The following is a 21,396-nucleotide window of genomic DNA, read 5'->3' as shown; positions in this document are numbered from 1 at the left end:
GGGGATGATGCTTGCCAAAAGCCTCAGTCTACAGATTCAGATCTGGGAATTGGTTACAATTAAAAGGAAAACTCACCGGAAAAGCAATTAGAAGCAAAGTAGTTATTTTAGTAAATGAACAGTAAGAATTTTGTCTTACAGTATTTTTAATAACTGGTTGCTTCTTAATTGACCTAGTCTGGTCACTTACATGACACTGTGCCATGAAAGATGCGATAGAGTAAAGGCTTTAGAGAGAAAGCTATTTAGTTTTTATTCTAGTATTGGGGAAGAAAGTAGAGTTGATATAGTCACAGTGTCTTTTTACTAAGAATAATAATAGGGGATCCCTGGTGGCTCAGCAGTTGAGCGCCTGCCTTTGGCCCAGGGTGTGATCCTGGAGACCTCGGATCAAGTCCCACGTCGGGCTCCCTGCATGGAGCCTGTTTCTCCCTCTGCCTGTGTCTCTCTCTGTCTCTATCTGTGTGTGTGTGTCTCATGAATAAATAAATAAAATCTTTAAAAAAAAATAATAATAGTCACCATTTAGCTTGTGTTTTTTTGTATTGCCAGCCATTGTGCTAGACACACAGACATTCTCTTATGATTCAATCTTCCTAGCAACTTAATGACATAGGGTATGTAATTATTGCAAAGTTTGAAGAACTACCTAAGGTTAAAAGGGGGCAAGTCAGGCATTGGAGTTCATTCTCTCTGAATTACCTAAGAACTATCACTCCATAAGGTATCTTATTTTGACCTTTGGGCAGGGGATTCTGGTGGGATGTTCTGGTGGCAGAACCCAGATTAGGCAAATAGGCACTTCCGAACGAATTGCATGCAGATAAGAAAAAAAAAGGAGTTGGAGATACGGGACTAAAGTAACATGGAGATCTAGACTCTAAGACCAAGGCAGCGGGCAGGATTAGACTAAAAGGATTATGACAGTTTATCAGACCCATGGGCAAGTCAGAAGCTCAGCCACCAGATTCATTAATGTTCAAAGTCATTTGAGGTTAAGAACTTCTTAAATCTTCCCTGGTTTAGAAGGGAATTAATCTCAATGCCTAAAATTGAACAGAACCTGCTAGTGGAAGCTAAAGCAGAAAGGATGCTGAAAGAAAGTAATAAGCAAATATGGACCAAAACATCACATAGAGCATTGTTGAATCATTGCATCTGTCTAAACTTTGATGGGATGCTTACCTTTAGTAAGTTGTATAATTATGGGAAAAGCTGGAGAGTTGAATTTTTTTTCCTGCCGTATCAAGGAAAATACTCTAGTCACATGCACCAGATACATGTGGGTTAGGGGGACCCATTTATTCATTGGTCAAATATTCACTGATGCCTCCTAAATTCCAGGCTTTGTGCTAGAGGAACAGTGGTGAGCAAAAAAGCACATTCTCTTTGTATGGAATTGGTCGACTTGTAAGAGGGAGAGAAGTATTAAAATAATTTTTTAAAAGTATTAAAAAGTATTGCAGTATTAAAGTATTAAAATAATTACAAAAAATATGAGATTATAACTAAGATGGGAGCTGTGAAGGAGTAGTTGGTATCATACAAGCCTATCATAGAGGGAATTTACCTTGTCAGGGAAGGCTGGTCTCAGAAATGATGAATTAAACTGAGCTTCTGAACGAAGAGTGGGAGTTACTTGGCAGAGGAGCACAGAGAAGAGGCTTCCAGGCAGAGGAAGGCAGTATGTGTTAGGAACTGTATGAGATTGCTAGTTTTAAAGATCAAAAATGGTTGAATATTAAATATTTCTCACGATTCTACTTATTTATAGGCATGTTATGCATGTGTCAATATCCAGAGCATTCTGGCTAATAGTAAGGTCTTCCTTACACACTTCTTACACTCTCATTTTTAAATAAAGGAGATGGGAGCATCAAGAACAGACAAGCTAAAAGCTAAATGACAGTGAAACAAGAGAGGTCATTCAAGAGTGAAGGATCTTTCAGATAGGATGAGTTCTAGAGAAACTGAGTATCCCTATTTCAAAACCTGTTCCGTACATATGGTTTCATCAGGGAGAAAGCATTAATGCAATGCTCCACCTCCCCCAGCACTGTTCACCAGGACGCTGAAGCTGCCGATGGATTCCCATTAAGGGGGTGAGCAGACACGTGGGCTGAATATGAAATAGCTAGTCCCCACCCCTCCCTTCTTCCTTGTTAAAGAGAGTGACAGTGCTGAAATAAGCCTTATTATCTTGTCTCTTCATCCATGTCCAGATAGTGTCACATTGATAGCGGGATCATTGTAGACCACCAAATGTCAGGATGACTTGTGGGCTCAAATGGTTCATTGTTTTCCTCTAAGTGAAATTTTTTGGGCCTGATTATTTGGCAAATGGCTCCAGATATTTGTATGGGATCAAAGACACAGGGGATGCCAAGTAATCAGCTGATGCAAGTGAAGATTTCTCATAAAAGAGGAAACAAAAAGTCAAAGATTGGTTGCACTGCCTCCCTGCTGAGGTTCAGGATTACATTGCGGCTGTTCATTTAGTAATCCTGACAAGCCATTAAATTTATTTTAGAGGATATTATCTAATGAAGTAATAGGGAAAAGAACAAGCACTCTGAGTTTTTTGTGCAGAGGTAAAGGTTGGTGTAGTAACAGGGGTACACTTTGGTCTATTGGAAGAAAGCAGCATAGTTTCTTGGTCTAATAACTTTGCAAGAAAATGAATTAAATTATTAAATATTTTTAAAAATCCCACACATCCACATTTTTCTTCTCCCTGATAAAATTCCTTTTATATTCTTAAATTTGGTTCTTGGGGAGGGGTAGGTAATTGAGGGACATGATGTATCATTTGAAATGTCAAAAACTTCCATTTTCCAGGGTTTTTTTCAAATTTAAAGTTTAAGAGTGATCTCTTAACGTTTACTTTGTACTTCAAACTTTGATAAAGCTTATTCACTGCCATTATCACTCTGCATAAATCCATGAAGACCCTGTGGGTTCCATCTATCCCTGTTCTCTTTCTACCTCCATTATTCCCACCCTCACCCTGACTTGGGAGTAAGCTAGGACTTGATTGTCTCCTTTCAGGAAGAAGCTCCCTAATGAAGCTGTCTCCTTTCTTCTGAAGCTCCCTAATTAAGCCATTTCATTATATCCCTCCCCCTCCTCATAACAGGGGAGGGGCTTCTACCTTTTTAAATTTAATTTGATTTTCTAAGAAACTTATTTACAAAGAGGCAATCCAGGTTAGAATTCACACACATCAGATGAAAGAGCCACCGATACATCTTCTTCCTTCTTTTCTGATCAATATAATGGAGATGATGTTGATAATCATCATTAGCAGCATCAAAACAATGGTGGCTAACATTCAGTATTTAATGAGTAAATATTATGTGCTGAGCACTGTGCTACATACTTTGCATGGAATTTCTTCTTTAGGGGTTACCAACAAGTCTATGATACAGGTACTTTAAATAATCCCAAGACTACAAAGTAGGAATCAGAGGTGAAAAGAGGTAAATAAATTAGCCAGGTTGACAGATGTTGTGGAGTTACTTCAAATATGGATCCTTGTTTGTCCAACTCCTGAGCCTGCATCTTTGACCACCCAGTCTTATTTATTCAGCACGGTCTCTAGAACAGATACTCTAGAGTCATCTAGGGAGCTTGTTAAATATGCAGATCCCTGGTCTTACCCTGGGCATATAAATTTAATTTTGGAAGTGAGGCCTTGAGAGGGGATCTGTTTTTGAACCAATTCCTGAAGTGGTTCTGGTGTACTGGGAAGTGTAAGAAGTACTTCACAACATGAGGAATGGTAGCAAAAGCACAGTTTTGAAGTGATTATTTGACCCACAGGAGTCTGTCAGTGTGATTACCAGGACTCTAAAAATGGAAGCTCTACTCAGGATGATCGTATTTATGTGCAAAGTAGCATGTCCTAGTTTGTCCCCAGGGAACAATCACAGAACTATGACAACACGCAAAGCTTGTTGGGAAGAGGATTAGAGCTGCTTACAGCTCACTCCACTTTTTCCTCTCTTCAGCAAATGTGACCAGTTCTGTCATGAATTAGGCCGTTTCAGGTTACCTGAAAAATAGGGCAGCAGCCAGAACCCCATTGGTATGTGCCACCTGCTTGACTGGATTCAGACCCTCGTGTCTTCCCCATTTGCAGACAAATGCAGCACGGTATGATGTGTTAAGCTGTGAGGGGTCTCCTGAGTATGATTGCTGTCATCAGGGAGGTTGGGAGAAGTGACCTTCCAGGTGTTTAGACTTTCTCTTCTGTATTGAAGCTAGAACATCTGTTATAGTGGTTTTCAAACTTGAACACACGTCAAAATCATTGGGAGGGAATGTTAAATATGAATGCTGGGCCTCAGCTCAGAGTTTCTGAGGCAGTAAGCTGGGAGCTGGGGTGCGTATATGTGCACCTAACACAACACCAGTAGGCTACGCTGTTGCTGCTGATTTGGGTACCAGACTTTGAGACCCTCTTGTCTTTAGCTCAGGTGATAGGATGATTTGGGGACAATTTCCCAATGTGGCCTTGATTCTGGGATGAACTATTCAAACTGAGACCATCCATACATCCTGTCTCTTAGATATCAGAGATGAGGGATAGAAATTCAATCATGTAACTCCATTTGGCTATTAAAGTCTGTCCTAGGGATGCCTGGGTGGCTCAGTGGTTGAGCATCTGCCTTCAGCTTAAGGTCCAGGGTTCAAGTTCCACATCAGGCTCCCCCGCCCCTGCCTTTGTTTCTGCTTCTCTCTGTGTCTCTCATGAATAAATAAAAAGGAAAGGAAGGAAAGGAAAGAAAGGAGAGGAGAGGAGAGGAGAGGAGAGGAGAGGAGAGGAGAGGAGGGGAGAGGAGGGGAGAGGAGGGGAGGGAGAGAAGGAGAAAGAAAGAGAAAGGAAGTCTGTCCTCAGTAATGGTGTGGCTGATATCCTGATGGTTGAGCATTGGTGGGGGGCTCTGGAGTCAGAAGTGGTTTCAGATTCAGTCTTCAGGTGAGCGAGCTAACATCTTTTAACTTCTGTTTCTATATCCATCTGTAAACCAGGAACAACGAAGAGACATACCTTGCAGAGTTTATACTGGAGGTCATTTGTTTCTCCAGTTCCTTTTTTTTTTCCTTTCCCATTTTGTAGTGTGGCCCAGGAAACTGATCCATCCCATTGTCCTCTGCTTTCCAACTGGGTCCAACCAATGGAGAGTGCCAGTGGGGGATCTAGGTGCTGAAAGAGAGTACAGAAGTAGATTGTATTTGCCCCCTCACTCCCATGGGGTCACTACAGGTTAGCTGCGCCCCTCCCAGAAAATTACATCTTGCTGGCTAGCACCCTCTTACAGCCAGACCTGCTCTCTCTGGGTTCTCAGAGCATCACTTGACCCTTGGCTTCTTCTGCCAAGGGGTGGTGAAGGCTTGAACTATGCCTTGTTCACCTCTTTAACCCTGCTGCTGCTTCTGGAAATAATGCCTTTATGAAAGCTCTTTTGGCTGGCTGGCTGTTTCATGCTGGGGCCCTGGCTCGTAAAACTGTGTTGGGAGGAATGAAAGAATGCAGACAAAGTCCTTGCAGGGTCCTACCAACTGGAGAGTGCCCAGTGATTTTAATCATGGTTGCTGCTTTGTAATATTTAGCTTTAATTGTCTGATTGATCATCTGTACCTATGGTACCTACCCTTACATAAACAACTCATTAATACATTTTATCTCCTTCAGGTACCCCTTAAATCATCAATCCTGTGTAAGGGATTACTTTTGTAATTTTGGGTATTTATTATTAAAATTATGCTTTCAGATATTTCTTTTCTGCTTAAGTTGATATTAACTAGTAAATGGCTCCAATTTTTACCTTTGTTAGTAAAAAATATTGCTAGAGACTTTTTCTTGTAGAAATACCATTACTGAAGGTAACATAGACGGAAGGATAGAAGGAGTCTGAGTCTCTGAAGGCATCAGGGAGCTATTGTCTCAATTCTGAAGTATCTTGTGATTTTATTTTTTGTGAGAAAAATAAAGCCCAGATGGGTAAGCCCCAGTATTTAGGCTTTTTGCTGCATTCAGGCAAATGGAATCCTAACTGATATACCGCTCGTTCAGCCATTGAACTGACTTAGTAAGAGTCATCAGCAAACAAATACTCAACAGAGACAAAAGTATTGCTTTGAGAAATGAGTGCAACTTTGAAAAATCCTGTAGGTTTTTACCTTTTATCTGGAGGCATGCTGGTGATTGATTGTCTCTCTCCTGGTCATTGCCTATCCAAAGTGCCCAGCACTGTACTTGACACGGAGCTATGCTTCGTAAGTAAATGTTTACTGAATGGATAAGCATTGTGTGTTTAATAGAGATTGTGGCTGACAGAATTTATGAGCAGTGGCAGGAGGACAAAATCACAGTGCTAGTTCCCAGGACCATTTTCAGTGTCCTTGTCTCCTGCCCTACAGGGAAGGTAACAGTACAGTGCTGGCACCTTTGCATTCAGAGGACCTAGGACAGTGCTCTGGACTTGGTGGATTCTCAGACACTGTATGTGAAGTAAGCAAATGAAGAAAGGAAAGTGAATAGAAAGTGTTTTCTGTTAGCCTGGAAGAGTATTGGCTTAGAAACTCTGCATGACTTTTAAACATGTTGTGTCTTTTTATAGTTATGTTTCTCCTTTGTTATTTTTCCACACTTTTCAAATTTAGAAAAATAAGAATAGAGTAAGGCCTCCAAAAGAAGATTAAATTAGTTGTAATCCTGTCATCCAGATTTAAGGAAAAAATAACAACAAAACCCCCCTCTTTCTGGGTGCCTTTGATGGACTTTTTTTTTCTTTCCCTTTTCCCATCAGCAGCACCTTCCTGGGAGTCTGATTCTGCTGATGTTTTTCTGTGACATAGCTTGGTAATTGTGACTTACTTCCCAAATCTCTTCTGCTAAACCAGGATAATAAACGATACTTAAATTTCTCGTTTTTTGCTTTAATTTACAAACCTTTAGAGCATTCAGTTCCTTTTACTGCCTTCTTGATATTGTAATTTGCCACAACACTCCCTTATTCTGAAAGTAGTTTTTTTAAAGATGCCTCATTTGCTGTTCTTGTGGGTGTGTTATTATTGCACAATTCTTTTGAGCTTTATTATCCTCGTCATCTTTTGACATACATGGGCAATAGCTAGTATTTTTAGTGTGCTAGTAATATTATTAAATTGTATTGTACTTTTTTTCTGGTTGGTGTGTTATTATAGTTACCTTTCAGATTTATATCTTTAATCTCAAAAATTAATGAGCATTCATATATTTTTAAAAGATGCTAATAAAATGCCAACAAGATAATTAAAAATATAAATAAACCAAAACCAAGTGATTTTGAAGGACTTTATGACCTAACGTTGTTTGGGAAATGAGAGATGGGAAGGAAGTCTTTCTAGAAGACTTACTCTATCTACTATGGTATAGAAATAGGTTGTTTATCTTTAGAACACAAAGGTGCCTACCTTTGCTAGTAGAATATTGCTGATAGATGAGAAAATAACCCTACTTAAAGTATTGATATTTATGTACGTATATATGTATATGCTTATTTATTTATAGATGTCACTGACATATGACGTTGTGTAAGTGTAAGGTGTGCAATGTGTTGATTTGACACATTTACATATTGCAGTATGATTACCACTGGTAGTGTTGGTTAACATCTCTATCTTGTCACATAACTATCACTTCTTTTCTGTGGCAAGAACATTTAAGCTCTAGTCTCTTAGCAACTTTGAAGTATCATACAGTGTTATAATCACTATGCTGTGCGTTAGATCTCCAGTACTTACTTTTCCTGTAGTTGCCTGTTTGTACTCTCTCACCAACATCTCCCCAGTTCACCCACCACCAGCCTCTGGTAACAACCATTCTACTGTCTGTTTTTACAAGTTTGACTTTTTAGATTCCCCATGTATGTGATACTATACAGTATTTGTCTTGCTGTTTTACTTCTCAGTCAGCACAATGCCCTGAAGTTCCATACACAAGTTGTTAGAAATGACAAGATTTTCTTTTTTCCCAGGGCTGAATGATGTTTGTTTGTATGTGTATATCATAACTACTTTACCCACTCATCCATTGGCAGGCACTTAGGTTGCTTCTTTACCTTGTCTATTGTGAATTATACTGCTACCTTGTTCTCATTTCCTTTGGATATACAAGTGACCCTTAAACTACATAGTTTTGAATTGCACGGGTCCAATTATATGTGTTGTTTTTTTTTTCTGATAAATACAGTTGGGTACTGTCAATGTATTTTTTCTTATGATTTTCCTTCTTTGTTGTCAAAAAATAAATTTTTATTGTAGTAAAATATATATAGTATAAAATTTATTATTTTAACCATTTAAAAATATTTTTATTACTGAAGTATAGTTGACATACAATGTTATATTAGCCTCAAGGCACCCAACATAGTGATTCAAAAATTCTGTACATTGTATAGTGCTCACCTTGATAAATGTAGTCACCATCTGTCACCATACAACATTATTACAATATTACTATATTCCTTATGTTGTACTTTTCATCTCTGACTGACTGACTTTATAACTGGAGTTTTGTACATCTTCACTTATTTTTCTCATCCTCCAACCTCTCCCCACTGACAACCACTAATTTATTCTCTGTATTTATTGATGGACTTTTTTTGTGTTTTTTGTGTTGTGACTCTTTCTGTTTTTTTTTGTGTGAAATCGTATATTTGTCTTTCTCTGACTTATTTCACTTAGCATAATATTCTAGATCCATCCATATTGTCACAGGTGACAAGAACTCATTCTTTTTTATGGTTGAGTAACATTCCATTATATCCTTACACCACATCTTCTTTATCCATTCATCTATTCAGGGCACTCAGGTTGCTTCCCTGTCTTTGCTATTGTAAATAATGCTGCAGTGATCATAGAGGTGCAGATATCTTTTTGAATTAGTGTTTTCCTTTTCTTTGGGTAAATACCCAGTAGTAGAATTACTAGATCACATGGTATTTCCATTTTTTAACTTTTGAGGAACCTCCATACTCTTTTTTGGCAGATACCAAGGGGCTGGTTCCTTTAAAGTCTAGTTGCTCTTTTAAACCATGGCTTTTTTCCTGTGTCCCAGGCAGACTAATCTGCTCACAGCCCTAACCCCTGCATTGCTCAAGGGTCAATTCTATACCTAGGAGTGAGATTACTGGATCTTCTCTCTCTCTCTGTCTCTGTCTCTGTCTCTGTCTCTCTTTAAAGATTTTATTTATTTATTCATGAGAGACACAGAAAGAGAGAGGCAGAGGCATAGGCAGAGGGAGAAGCAGGCTCCATGCAGGAAGCCCGATGCGGTACTCGATCCCAGGACTCCAGGATCACCTCCCTGGACGCTCAACCTTTGAGCCACCCAGGTGTCCCGAGATTGCTGGATCTTATGGTAGTTCTGTTTTTAATGTTTAAGGGATATTCTTTTTTTTTTTTTTTCCAGAGCAACTTCACTTACTTTCTTTTTTTTTTTTTTTTTTTTGAAGATTATATTTATTTATTCATGATAGATGGAGAGAGAGAGAGAGAGGCAGAGACACAGGCAGAGGGAGAAGCAGGCTCCATGCCAGGAGCCTGACGTGGGACTCAATCCCGGGACTCGAGGATTGTGCCCTGGGCCAAAGGCAGGTGCTAAACCACTGAGCCACCCAGGGATCCCCTTCACTTACTTTTCTTTCCACCTCCCACTTTTTCATCCTAAATAGCTATGCAAATCTATGAAATATTTTGCATTTTATTTCTGATGTTTATTCATTCAACAAATATTTATTGGGTGTCTGCTTTTCTGGGGACAGAATGGTAAGCTGTACTGTGGCTCTACTGGTGGGCAGAACCCAGGAGTCCTAGTTGTTGTGGAGCTTGCAGTCTAGTGGAAGGAAACAGGCAGTTAGCAACTAATCACAGTAAAGGATCTGGAATTACAAGTTGATATTAGTGCAATGAAGAGGGGGAAGACCATTTAATCAGAAAGTAAACAGACAGGAGCCTTGGGTTCAAGGTTGGAAAGGATACCCTGAGAAGTTTGAACTCAGAGTGTAGGATGAGCAGGAGGTAAAGGTAAAAGGAAGTGGAAAGGTGGTGAGACAAGAACAATGTTCCAGAAGGAGGAACAAGATTTAAGTTCCATGAAGGGAATGGACACAGAATGACTGAGACATCGAAAGAAAGCACTGATGAGCTCAGAAAGCAAGGAATGGAGTGATAGTAGACATGGCTTGTCAGGGAACTAACTGGGCCCCAGAGAATGCAAAGCCTTGAAGGTTTTGTTAAAAATTTGGCCTTTATCCTAAGTGCAATGGGAGGAAGTCATAGTTTGTTCTATTCATTGGCCCTTCACTCATCTCCTATGCATTATTGTCTTTTATGTATATAATTTATCACTCCAATCAGAATAGCATGATGATCATGATGGTTAATTTTGTATGTCACCTTGTCTGGGTGCTTAGAGGTTTGGTCAAACATTAGTCTGAAAGTTTCTGTGCAAGTGTTTTTGGATGGGATTAGCGTTTAAATTGGCTGACCAAGAGTAAAGCAGATTGCCCTCCATGATCTGTGTGGGCTTCATGCAGATAAAGGCATGAAGAGAACAAATGACTGACCTTCCTTGAGCAAGACTGAATTCTGTAGCAGACAGTTTTCATACTTGAACTGCAACATTGGCTCTTCCCTGGATCTGTAATGTTGCCAGCCCACTCTGTAGATTTTGGACTTGCCAGCCCCCATAGTTATATAAACAAACCACTTCCTTACAATAAATCTGCCTACAAAAACATATCCTATTGGTTCTGTTTTTCTGGAGAACCTTGACTAGCACAAATATCACATTCTGAACTTAGAGAATGATTCACCATCTTTGCATATTCCTCGTACCTAGTACTTCGTTTCTGTAAGGATATTTGTACTGTGCCTAGGTGCAGCATCTTATGGGGCTTGTGTTCTCAGAACTTGCTTTAGGGGAATAATAGAGAAGATGTTTAGAGAATCAGAGGATGAATCATTCCTTTTTTTCTTACTGTGGGATATACGTATTGCTGAGTCTGATTAATTCATTGGAGAGGAAAATGTTTTGTTTTCTTTTGTTTGGATTGCTAAAGTTGAGGATACCTGATAATGAGTCCTTTGACTAAAATTCAATGACATGGACTTTATTTCCAAGAGTTTTACCTATGGTTAGACTTATAAGATCTATTAAGGAGATCAAATAAGTGTGTAAGAAGTTATCAAGATGTTTGCTGTAGATTGTAGAGAAAAAAAAGAAGACTTGAATTGTCTCAACATAGTCCTTCAAAATGTGGTTGACCAAATGGTCTTGGTTCACAAACTGTGCTTTACTAGTTGGTCACAGAGAAAAGTACAGATACTGGGAGTAATGGGAAAGAACTTTTTGTAGCAGCTGGTCAAAGTAATTTTATGTCTGTTGATGTAATTTAAAAAATCAAGCATACCTTTTTTTATGCTTTCCTTAAATATAATTTTTCTCATAGTTAATTTTTACTAGATATTACAAAAGTTTTTTTTATCTGTAATGGATGTAATAAAACAAAGAAAAATCTGGTCAATCACCACAGTCTGAGGGGCCCTGGTGTAAACTGAGAAAAAGCTCATGGGGAGGAGCAACCGGTCAGAAGAGATCAGGGCTAAGAGCAAAAAATAGTATTTTAGAGGAAGAAGGAGCATGAACAGGACAGATGTCCTGTCAGATGACAAGGTGCTGGGGAGACACTACACTGGAAGACTTGGCCAAATTCTGTTAGCCCTCATAAGGTCATTCCAGATGTGCACCACTTTCTCTGTGAGTTGTCCTGTTACATGTTTAACAGGAGTGTTAGTTTAAAGGTTGATTATTACTTAGATGGTAATAAGGGTATACCACTTGGTGGGGGAAAACTCTATTATGTGTTTGCAGTAAGCCAAAGCTAATACATTATTGCCAGTTACCACTTTTCTGAAAGGTAATACTCCCATTGCTCTCCCTCCTCACTCCTCCCCTCAAATCTTGGATTAACTTAAAAATACTATTTAATATGACCTCATCTAGGGATTAAAGGATTTTCGTCAGGTTCAAAAAATTCCTGTCAGATTTGTATTCCTTATTTGTATACCTTATTTGTATTCCTTATCAATCATGATGAATTACTAAAATGATGGTTTTCCTGGCAAATATATTGCCTGGTCTCCCAAGAGATTCTGACGTAATGTTGTATTTTCAAAAGCAAATGTTTCCATCCTAATGAAGAAAATGCTTATAAGGGATCCCTGGGTGGCGCAGCGGTTTGGCGCCTGCCTTTGGCCCAGGGCGCGATCCTGGAGACCCGGGATCAAATCCCACGTCGGGCTCCCGGTGCATGGAGCCTGCTTCTCCCTCTGCCTGTGTCTCTGCCTCTCTCTCTGTGTATCTCTAATGAATAAATAAATAAAATCTTTAAAAAAAAAAGAAAAGAAAAGAAAATGCTTATAAAACCAATACTTTAGGAAGTTGAAACAGGTGACTGGAATACCATGTGGAACAAATGTATTCATGAAACTGGCAGATATGTATTAGTGATGTGATATTGTTTTTCTTTAAATTATTGAAGTGACAATTTACCTAAGCTGAATACTATTCCTTTTCTGATTCCTGGTGAGTTGTGAATGCTCCAAGTTTTAGATAAATTTGAATCCAGTGAATTCTCGCTTACAGAGTTCAGGTGATAATTCGGTATTGAAGATTTATTCTAGCTGGTCTCTTTTGGGTATTGTTACTGTCAATATCTTAAAAAGTCTTTCTTTTGTTTATAATATGGTCAGTATGATACTGGTCAGTATTTTTGTTTCTTGATTTCATTTACTAATATGCATATATAAAGTATTATTCTACTAGAAGGCTGCTGAATTATTGGCTATTTTAGTAAAAATTCATCAGTGATCTGGATTATGAACATGTAAGGATAGTTCTCAGCTTCCTTTGCTCATTAAAAGGAGCTCGGGGTGGACACATGTATTTATGTATACAAGTATGCCTACACGTATATATTTAAAAATAGCTGGGCTCTAGCCAATTCATTTAAATTAAATTCTTTTTTAAGGCTTGGGCATTTAAAAAGTGTCAAGGTGATCATAATACATAACGAGGACTGAGAGTTACTGCCTACAAGCAGGGTCACTTGGACCACTTGTTATGTCCTAGATTGCTGTCCTATATCCCTGCCCTCTGCTGGAGTTTGTAATTCAGTGGTGCTGAGGTTGGCACCCCCTGTAAATTTCTGACAATATCCCCGATGATGATGATGGTGGTTCTGAAACACCAGTTTAAAAACCATGGTTTTAAAGGATCTGAACAGACTGAGTATGACCTCAGTCATTCAAATCTAGATTAGAAGGCTTTGGGAAAGATGATGGCTGAGGTTGGCCTTGATGAATGAGTGAAACTTTGGTGGAGGGAGGGACAAGGCATTTTAGCAGGAAGTAGAGGTTTAAAAACTAGATGAGCAGAGGCATAGAGCTCTTTACCTTTCATAACTAATCAGCAAGTTATGTTCCTTCAGAGATGTACCAATCAGCAATGCTTTGGTTTAAAACTGTTTTCTGTTCACATAATCAGTTTCTTCAACAAATGATGTCCTGCACATGGACTGTGCTTAAAATGAGAGCTTTAAATTTTTTTTTTATTTTAATGGTTATTTACTCATCTATGTAATCTGTTTTTCTTCCATGACAGGCACTGTGCCAGATGCCTGATATATGGACATTTTTAAAAGAGAAGTATGGTCTAGTACAAGGTCAACAAACTTTTTCTGCCCAGGACCAGATTTTGCAAATCAAGAGGTAAATCAAGGATATTATACAGGTATTTATATAACCACTCAAAATGTAACCAATCTTATCTTGTGTGCTATAGAAAAGCAGGTTTAAGGTCAGAATTGGCCACAGGCTGAGGTTTGTCGATTCCTGGTCTAGTGAGTGAGACAAGCATTAATAAACACACATATAAATACAAGACAAAAATACATTTTGTTAACTATAATAAAGCAAAATCATGGGTTCTGTGAGGAAAGGCAAGAGGGGCTGTTATCTAGCTTGGTGTGGAAGAGGTCAGAGAAGGCAGTTTTGAGGGAAGATTATTTGCAAGGAGTCTTGAAGGGTGAGTTTGGGGGTCATATCTGTGAGTACTGAGGAACAAAGGAACTGAAGGAAGGCCCAGGCAGTGGAGTGAATTGCTTAAGGTGGGTGTGGTGTGAGGTAGGGTCAGAGAGAAGGCAGGTGCTATAATTCATGCTAAAACACTTTTACTGTTTTCAAAGCACAGAAATATTAGCCCCATGAAGAGCCTGAGTGGGCAGTGTAGGCTGTAAACTGGCAAGGCTTAGTAGAAAGGTAATTCATGTTTTAGTAAATGGAGAAAGAAAAAAAATCATTGAGTTATTAACCTGATTGCCTTTCTTTGATTTGAAAGAAAAAAAAATCCCTGTTCTGCTAGACTTGATGCAGTTGATGAGAACAAAGTGATACAGTGCAGTGGGGGAAAGCTACATTTATTTCATGCTTATGTAAAGCCAGGCACTACAACTTGAATGTTTAATACCTAAAGAGTATGTTATTATTTTTCTCATTTAGAGAAGAAAAAATTGAGTCATAGAGAAATTTAGTAGATCACCCAAGATTATACTATAGTTCATAGTAGAGCTGAAATCGAAACCTATGTATTCTGATTCCACAACTCATGCTATTTACAAGGAAGGAAGGTAGAGTGGAGAGAGAAAAGAATCATAAAACAAGGGGAATGGACAGGGGAAATAAATGTGATGTGGTTCTCATCTGAGATCAGCATAACCTCAACATTTCAGAAAACGTATGTGTAAGATGGCATACGTGTAGCAGATGTGTTAGTGGGTTTTGCTTTCCTTTCTGTATCTCTGGTAGATATAATTAAGCATTTCCCCCCCGAATTTCTAGGAATCTCTGAACCCTTATGCACACAAAGATGCAAGGTGCCCCACAAGGTTATAAGTAAAATGTTGGAATATCGAAGGAGTAAAACCTTGAACAGTTCTTGGTTGACATAGCTAACAAATTCAGGAAATGTCATTCAAGTGAGTGTTGGCCTTTGCAGGACTCTCCACCTTTGTACATGTTTCTTCCTCTTTCCCTTTCCCTCTGAGTCCTGGCAAATTTCTGGATCAGTGGTTGGAAACTTTTTCTCTGATGGGCCAGACAATATTTTCAGCTTTGCAAGCCAGTATCTATCACATCTCCTTACCCCTGCTGTTGTAGTGCAAAAGCAGCCAGAGGCAACACTTAAATGAAAGATAATGTCTTTGTGGCAATAAATCTTTATTGGCCCAACAGTCAGTGGGCCAGATTTGGCCTATGAGCTGTAGTTTGCTGACCTCTATCTTAGCCCAGAATAAATGTTGCAATTTAACGTTGCTGTGTAGCAGCAAATTTTTTGTAGTTCCCTCATGTTTTGTTTTTGGTTCATATCTCAATAATATCTTACATTATACTGTCTTTACAAATCTATTTGAAAAGCTGTATTTTCACACTTTTGTGATCTTTTTCAAGGCAGATACTGACTTTTCTTCACCAGTTGTCCAGTGTAGAACTTAGCAGGTATAAAGATTTATTGGTATGTTGAGTAAAATAGTGGAAGATTATATTTCCCCCAAATGGCCAAAGCAATATTTCCTGTCCTGCATGCCCCTCTCAAACTTTGGCACTCACCATCAAGAGGAGGGTCCCTTATTTCCCCTTTCCTTGAATCTGGGTTGGACTTTGTGACTGCCTCAATGAATAGAATGTGGTGGAAATCATGCCTCATGTGTGATACAGCTTCCATGTGGTCCACTCTCTATCCTTTCTCTCAATATGCAATCCTTAGATCCCCAGCCTCCATGCTGAGAGGAAGCCTGAATTATCCCAGATAATTCATGAAGATAAGCTACACGAAGTGATTCACATGTACAAGAACTGAGACACACCCACCCCTTACCCCCACCATTGCCAGCTTTCATCAGTCTCCTGACATGCAAGTCAGTGAGCCTTCAGGGATCTCAGGGAGCCAAATCCAGCAGGCTGCCTTTTTTTTTTGTAAATAGTCTTACTGGGACACAGTCACATGCTTTCATTTATGTATTATTAATTGCAGCTTCTACTCTTCAGCAGCAGAATTGAGTAGTCATGACAGAGAGTGTATTTATGGCCCACAAAACTGAAAACACTAACTGCCTCTTCACAGAAAATTTTGCTGACTTCTTCCTCAAACCTAAAGTCATCCATTTAAGGCAGATGGAATGAAGGCAGGCATTCGCATTGTTTCCTGTCTGAACACCTGATCTGCAGAATTCATGAACATCATAAATGGTTGCTTTATAACATGGTGTCATTTGAGAGTAATATGCAGTTAGAGTACCTGGAACACAGACGGATATAATTGTTGGGAAAATCCAAGCTTATGTTTGTTAAAATATAATATAAGAAGGTCTAAATCTACCCTCCTTCTTGCCCGTTCCTGATCCCCTAATAAACACATCCTTTCATACTTTTCTAGTTTTAACATCTAAGGTTAAAGAACATGACCATGTATATCTTCCTTAGTGTTTTGGAAATAGGGTATATTTTCCTTCTACAAAGTAAATATTAGGGAGGTCCTAATTAGCTTTAAGAGACGGGAGGTTTTGCTCATGTAGAAGTTGAGTTTCAACAGCTATTTCCATGGATCTTATGAACCATGAAATCTCTTCTCACATTTACTTTTGGTTTCTTAATCATTGCAAGATTCAAATGCATGAGCAACAACCTCCAACTACATAATATTTGTTGTGGCTCATAGTTCATACAGATGGAGGTGCCATTAAAATATCCAGAATCATGTTCTGTATTTTCTCCTTTTGCCATTCATCAAAATGAAAGGTTTTCATGAAAAGTATTAAAGGCCATAAAATAAAATATATTGTAGTGCTTCCTTTGAAATGTTTTAAACATTATTAAAAATAGTGCAGTTTGAGGTAAAAGGTCAACCAGCAATAATCACTTTTTTAACATTGATGTGATTTTTATTAAACATCATTTTGGTATCATTTCAGAAGGCTCTGGAAATCATTTTTCATTTTTTACATATCATTTTGCAGCTGTCAATTGCCCAGAAGCATTATATCTCAATTCTTCTGTGCTTAATAATATTTTATGGGCTTATTTTTTTGAGAAATCCTGTGTTGTGAAAACTTATACAATGGAGAGATACTTAAAACATGCAAGTACTCACACAGTTTTTGTAATGTGCAGAAATACAGTAAGTTCTTTGATTCCGATTTTTTAAAAATAAGGAGAAGCTGGATATTGTTTTTTCTGTTTCTTCAGTTTCTCTTAGCAAGAGGACTAGAAGCTTATAAAACATTCTTAGGATGGTTACTTTGAACTTAGGTTTTCTGTCTAAGTTAATCTTGTGTTTCCGTGGGATAAAGGAGAAGCATAGGATGTGAGTATGTGAGAGAGCAATGTACAACACGGGCACACATATTTATATTAAATTAAAGAGCTCAAATTTGAGTTGTCCAGTAGGGTTACCATGAACACCTTACATTGCCAAACTTCTACTTCTTCCATTATCCCTAATATCTGGTTATTAATTTGTTCTCTGGTTTTGAGAGTAACGCAAGTTATCTGTTGAGGGCAAGGTAGCATTGTGGAGAAGAACAAAGTCTTCAGTATTATACTTTTTGGGGTTTGAATGCTAAGTCTGCTACTTTTTAGCTTTTCCTCTTTGGCAAGCTCTTTCAACTTTCTAAGTCACAATTTCCCTCAATCTCCACAAAATGGGGATAGAAAACACTTACTTCATAGGGTTGTTGTAAGGATTAAATGATACACAGTTATCTGAGCATTGTGCTTGGCATATAGTGAGCCATGATAAATGGCTATTACTAATTTTCCTATCTCTACTAAGGTTTGATTAGCTATGGGTGGAAAGGATTCAATTATTTCAAAGAAATCATTGGAAAAGTCTACCAACTCAAAACTATTTCTTCTATATTGTACTATGCTATATATAATTTGATACCATTTTAGTGGATCATTTCCTTAGTCTACAATTTCTAAGACAGGCATTAGTCAAAGTATAAATGTTAACCTAAGGTGTACCACATGTTAATATTCAGGTATATGAACTTGAAAATCAAATTAGCTACTTGTTGCTTAGGACACATTAAGATAATAAAGTTACATGACATTGGATTCATAAATTTTTCTGGAAGGGCAAGTGGAGAGTGGCGTACTGTGGCACCTAAGTCTGTGTATGGTATGGTAGTGTGTTGAAAACATGAAGGAAAGAAATGAGAAAAAAATACCAGCTGCTAATAATTTCTTAGGAAGCAGGTTGTCATGTGCCTTGATTGTATTCTACTTATATGCCATTGGATTCCTGTTTAACATTTTGTGTAACTCTTTCCATATGATTTTGGTTCCATGACCAGCAATCACAGCTTATCTTTGGAAGGATTCCTAAGGCTCCGTGAGCCAGTCTGTACTCATATGCCTGGAAGCTGCCTGGGTGGCCCTTAGCCAGTGACTCAGGGGTGCTCCCTGGTGAGGACCACTCTCAGGCACAGTTCACAATGCAAAGTTCCCTGTGGGATAAGGATGATGAGCATTGCCTTTGAGAGATTTTGCATGAGATCTTATTTATGTTTGGTTTCTTCCCCTTCTTATCATGATTACTAGGCTTCTCTGAAAACTCTTATTTTCCCCGGAAAATATTTATTAAGAAATCACTTGCACATAAGTCCTCATCCCAAAATCTTCTTCTGGGGACCTCTTTAATGACAAGGTGAAAACAAATACAATTTTCTATTATTTAAACTGTTGGGACCAGGAGGGAACTTCACCTGTTTAGAGAGAGTTAAATGATAGACTACTCTGATATTTCATCGAGATGTGGGAGAACTAGCTGATGGTCTGTAAAGAGATCTTAAAACAAAGAAGTAATTCAACTGTCCTGCATAATAACCTTGTGAGTACTTGAATGATGGGGCATACAACAAGGAAGAAGAAATCAGGATGATGGAGAAAAAAGAGATTGGACCCCAAACAGAGGATTAAACAAAGTCCTGCTGGAGTTTTGTACCATATTCTACCAAACAGAGATGTCATACATGCAATTGTAAGGTATTCTGTAAAACAAACCTCTGTGTCTTCCTCCTCCTGTCTTACTACCTGTGCTAGTGGAATTGGGAAGAGTAAAGAAAATAGGCGTGATAATTCATTATGGAGAGTATTGGAGCAAAAATGCTGCAGTAAAGAGATCTATAAACTAATTTCTTAGAATCAGGAATTTGCAGCCAGAGATGATTAGAAGAAATATTCACACCACCTCCCAAATTTCCAGAGCATTATGGACAGTAGACAGATGTCCCATCACTCATTGGGTGGAGCTCTAACTAATTTTATTTCAATTGTAGAGGACTAGGTGAACCTAGAGAACCTTGCTTCTCTGTTATGTCGAATGACATATAGTTAGCTATGTAGGAGATAAATATTTCTAGTCCTTTAACATCAAAGTATTTATTTATTTTTAAAGATTTTATTTATTTATTCATGAGAGACAAAGAGAGAGAGGCAGAGACACAGGCAGAGGGAGAAGCAGGCACCATGCAAGGAGCCTGATGTGGGACTTGATCCCGGGTCTCCAGGATCACGCCCTGGGCTGAAGGCGGGGCTAAACCACTGAGCCACCAGGACTGCCTTCTTTTTTTATTTAAATTAGCCAACATATAGTATATCAGTTTCAGATGTAGTGTTCAATAATTAATCAGTTGCATATAACACTCAGTGCTCATCAAAGCATTTCTTTCCACCTGTTTTTCATTGGCCCAACCTTAGGAAAGGGTTGAAAATAGAGTATAAAAGAGAAAATTCATTTATTGATAGTCTGAGCAGGGCAAGGGAAGAGGATGCCTGGATATATCCCCTTAGTACGTGAAGGGGAAAAATATGAGTGGGATTTAATTACCATGGAACCAGTTATGTACCTCATTCTGCTCTTGAGAACAAAAGGCCACTTACAGAGTTTCCAACTCCAGACACTTACAAACCAAAGTAAACAAGATAACTTCCCATAGGCAGTCAATATCTGCCATTCTAGAAGAGAGACTATGATAGAAGTGTTGACAGAAAATAATGAAAGAAATGTCCCCAGAAGTCATGAATACTCTTACAATTGGGAGTACTAATTACTTTCTTATTCCACAGTCCTCATCTGGCCACTGAGCAACTTCTCCTCTCCAATCTACTTTATGAAGTTGTCATGAAAATCAAAGAATGGGTGAATGGATGAGGCCCACATCAAAACAGCCCAAAAAAGTTGGTCAGAGGATAGTTTCCAGTGGTGTTGCTGATTCTTGCTAGCATGAAAATTTGGCTATAGAATTTTCTTGAGCTTCTTTTTTTCTTCCCCAAATTCTTTTCTCATTTGTGTCATAAATTGGCTTATCCTTCTGAAGATGCTATATCTATATTTATGTCCATATTGATATATTTTAACATGTTGCATATTCTACAAAACTCTTAAAACATTAACCATAGAAATCAAAGCACATAGTGACAGCTAAGTGCACATACCTGAAATTTCTCTACTTAAAACTACTTTTTAAAGGTTATTTAAGAAACATCTGCTAAGTTATAAATACATTTTTCCAGGAAATAAACAGCTCATATGCAATCTACCCACTTGTATACCAGAGGACAATATAGCTATTGATCATAACATTCCTTCCCACTGAGTCTAAATGCAATCTCAGAGCCTTTCTCAACTCTGGAAATGAGAAGATCATGGTCGAAGTTGGTATTTCAATGGAAGATCATTTGCATTTCTTATCCTAAAGCATCAACTCTTAACACTAAAGAATGAATGGGTTTTTAAATCTTCATCAACAGGAGAGCTAGTTAGACACATGTTACAACAGGAAAGGGAAAGTCACTAGATAATTTTGACTTGAGATGAGTTGAGAAGTTGCGAAGTATTCCATAGTGGGATGATGCTCTAAGGGCAGAAGGGCCTTATAAAGGGAAAAGAGGAAGGTCACGAAGACAAACTTCCATTATCTCTTGCTTTAGAGCTGCACTGACCAATATGGTAGCCTCTGCGTCTGTGTGGTTACCGAGTACTTGAAATGTGGCTTGTCTGAATTGAAATGTGCTGTGTCAAGTACATACTAGAATTTCAAGACTTAGAATTTAAAAATAATGTAAACATAGCTTATTAATAAATTTTATATTGATTATATTTAAAATCTTAATAGTTTGCATACTGGGTTAAATACTGGGACATACTGGCTAAATTTTGTCTCTTTCTTTTTTTTTTTTTTTTTTTTTTGCCTCTTTAAAATGTGACCATCTGAAAATTAAGAT

The 21,396-nt window shown here is 38.3% G+C and overlaps 1 long non-coding RNA gene across 18 annotated transcripts in view; it reads left to right on the top strand.

Moving 5' to 3' along the window:
• The window catches only part of LOC140609909 (uncharacterized), a 470,386-nt gene that overhangs the window by 352,704 nt on the left and 96,286 nt on the right, over positions 1 to 21,396 (top strand). For 15 of the 18 annotated variants that reach the window (XR_012011641.1, XR_012011642.1, XR_012011644.1 and 12 more), the window contains one exon: positions 13,715 to 13,843. This is a non-coding gene — a long non-coding RNA (uncharacterized lncRNA). The remainder of the gene's footprint in view (positions 1 to 13,714; positions 13,844 to 21,396) is intronic. The other 3 variants (XR_012011639.1, XR_012011643.1, XR_012011640.1) reach the window with 1 other exon arrangement.

This window comes from Canis lupus, chromosome 19 (assembly GCF_048164855.1).
Source record: "Canis lupus baileyi chromosome 19, mCanLup2.hap1, whole genome shotgun sequence".
NCBI classification, from domain to species: Eukaryota; Metazoa; Chordata; class Mammalia; order Carnivora; family Canidae; genus Canis; species Canis lupus.
The sequence above is the reverse complement of the archived record's forward strand: the minus strand, read 5'-3'. Positions and strand labels throughout refer to the sequence as shown.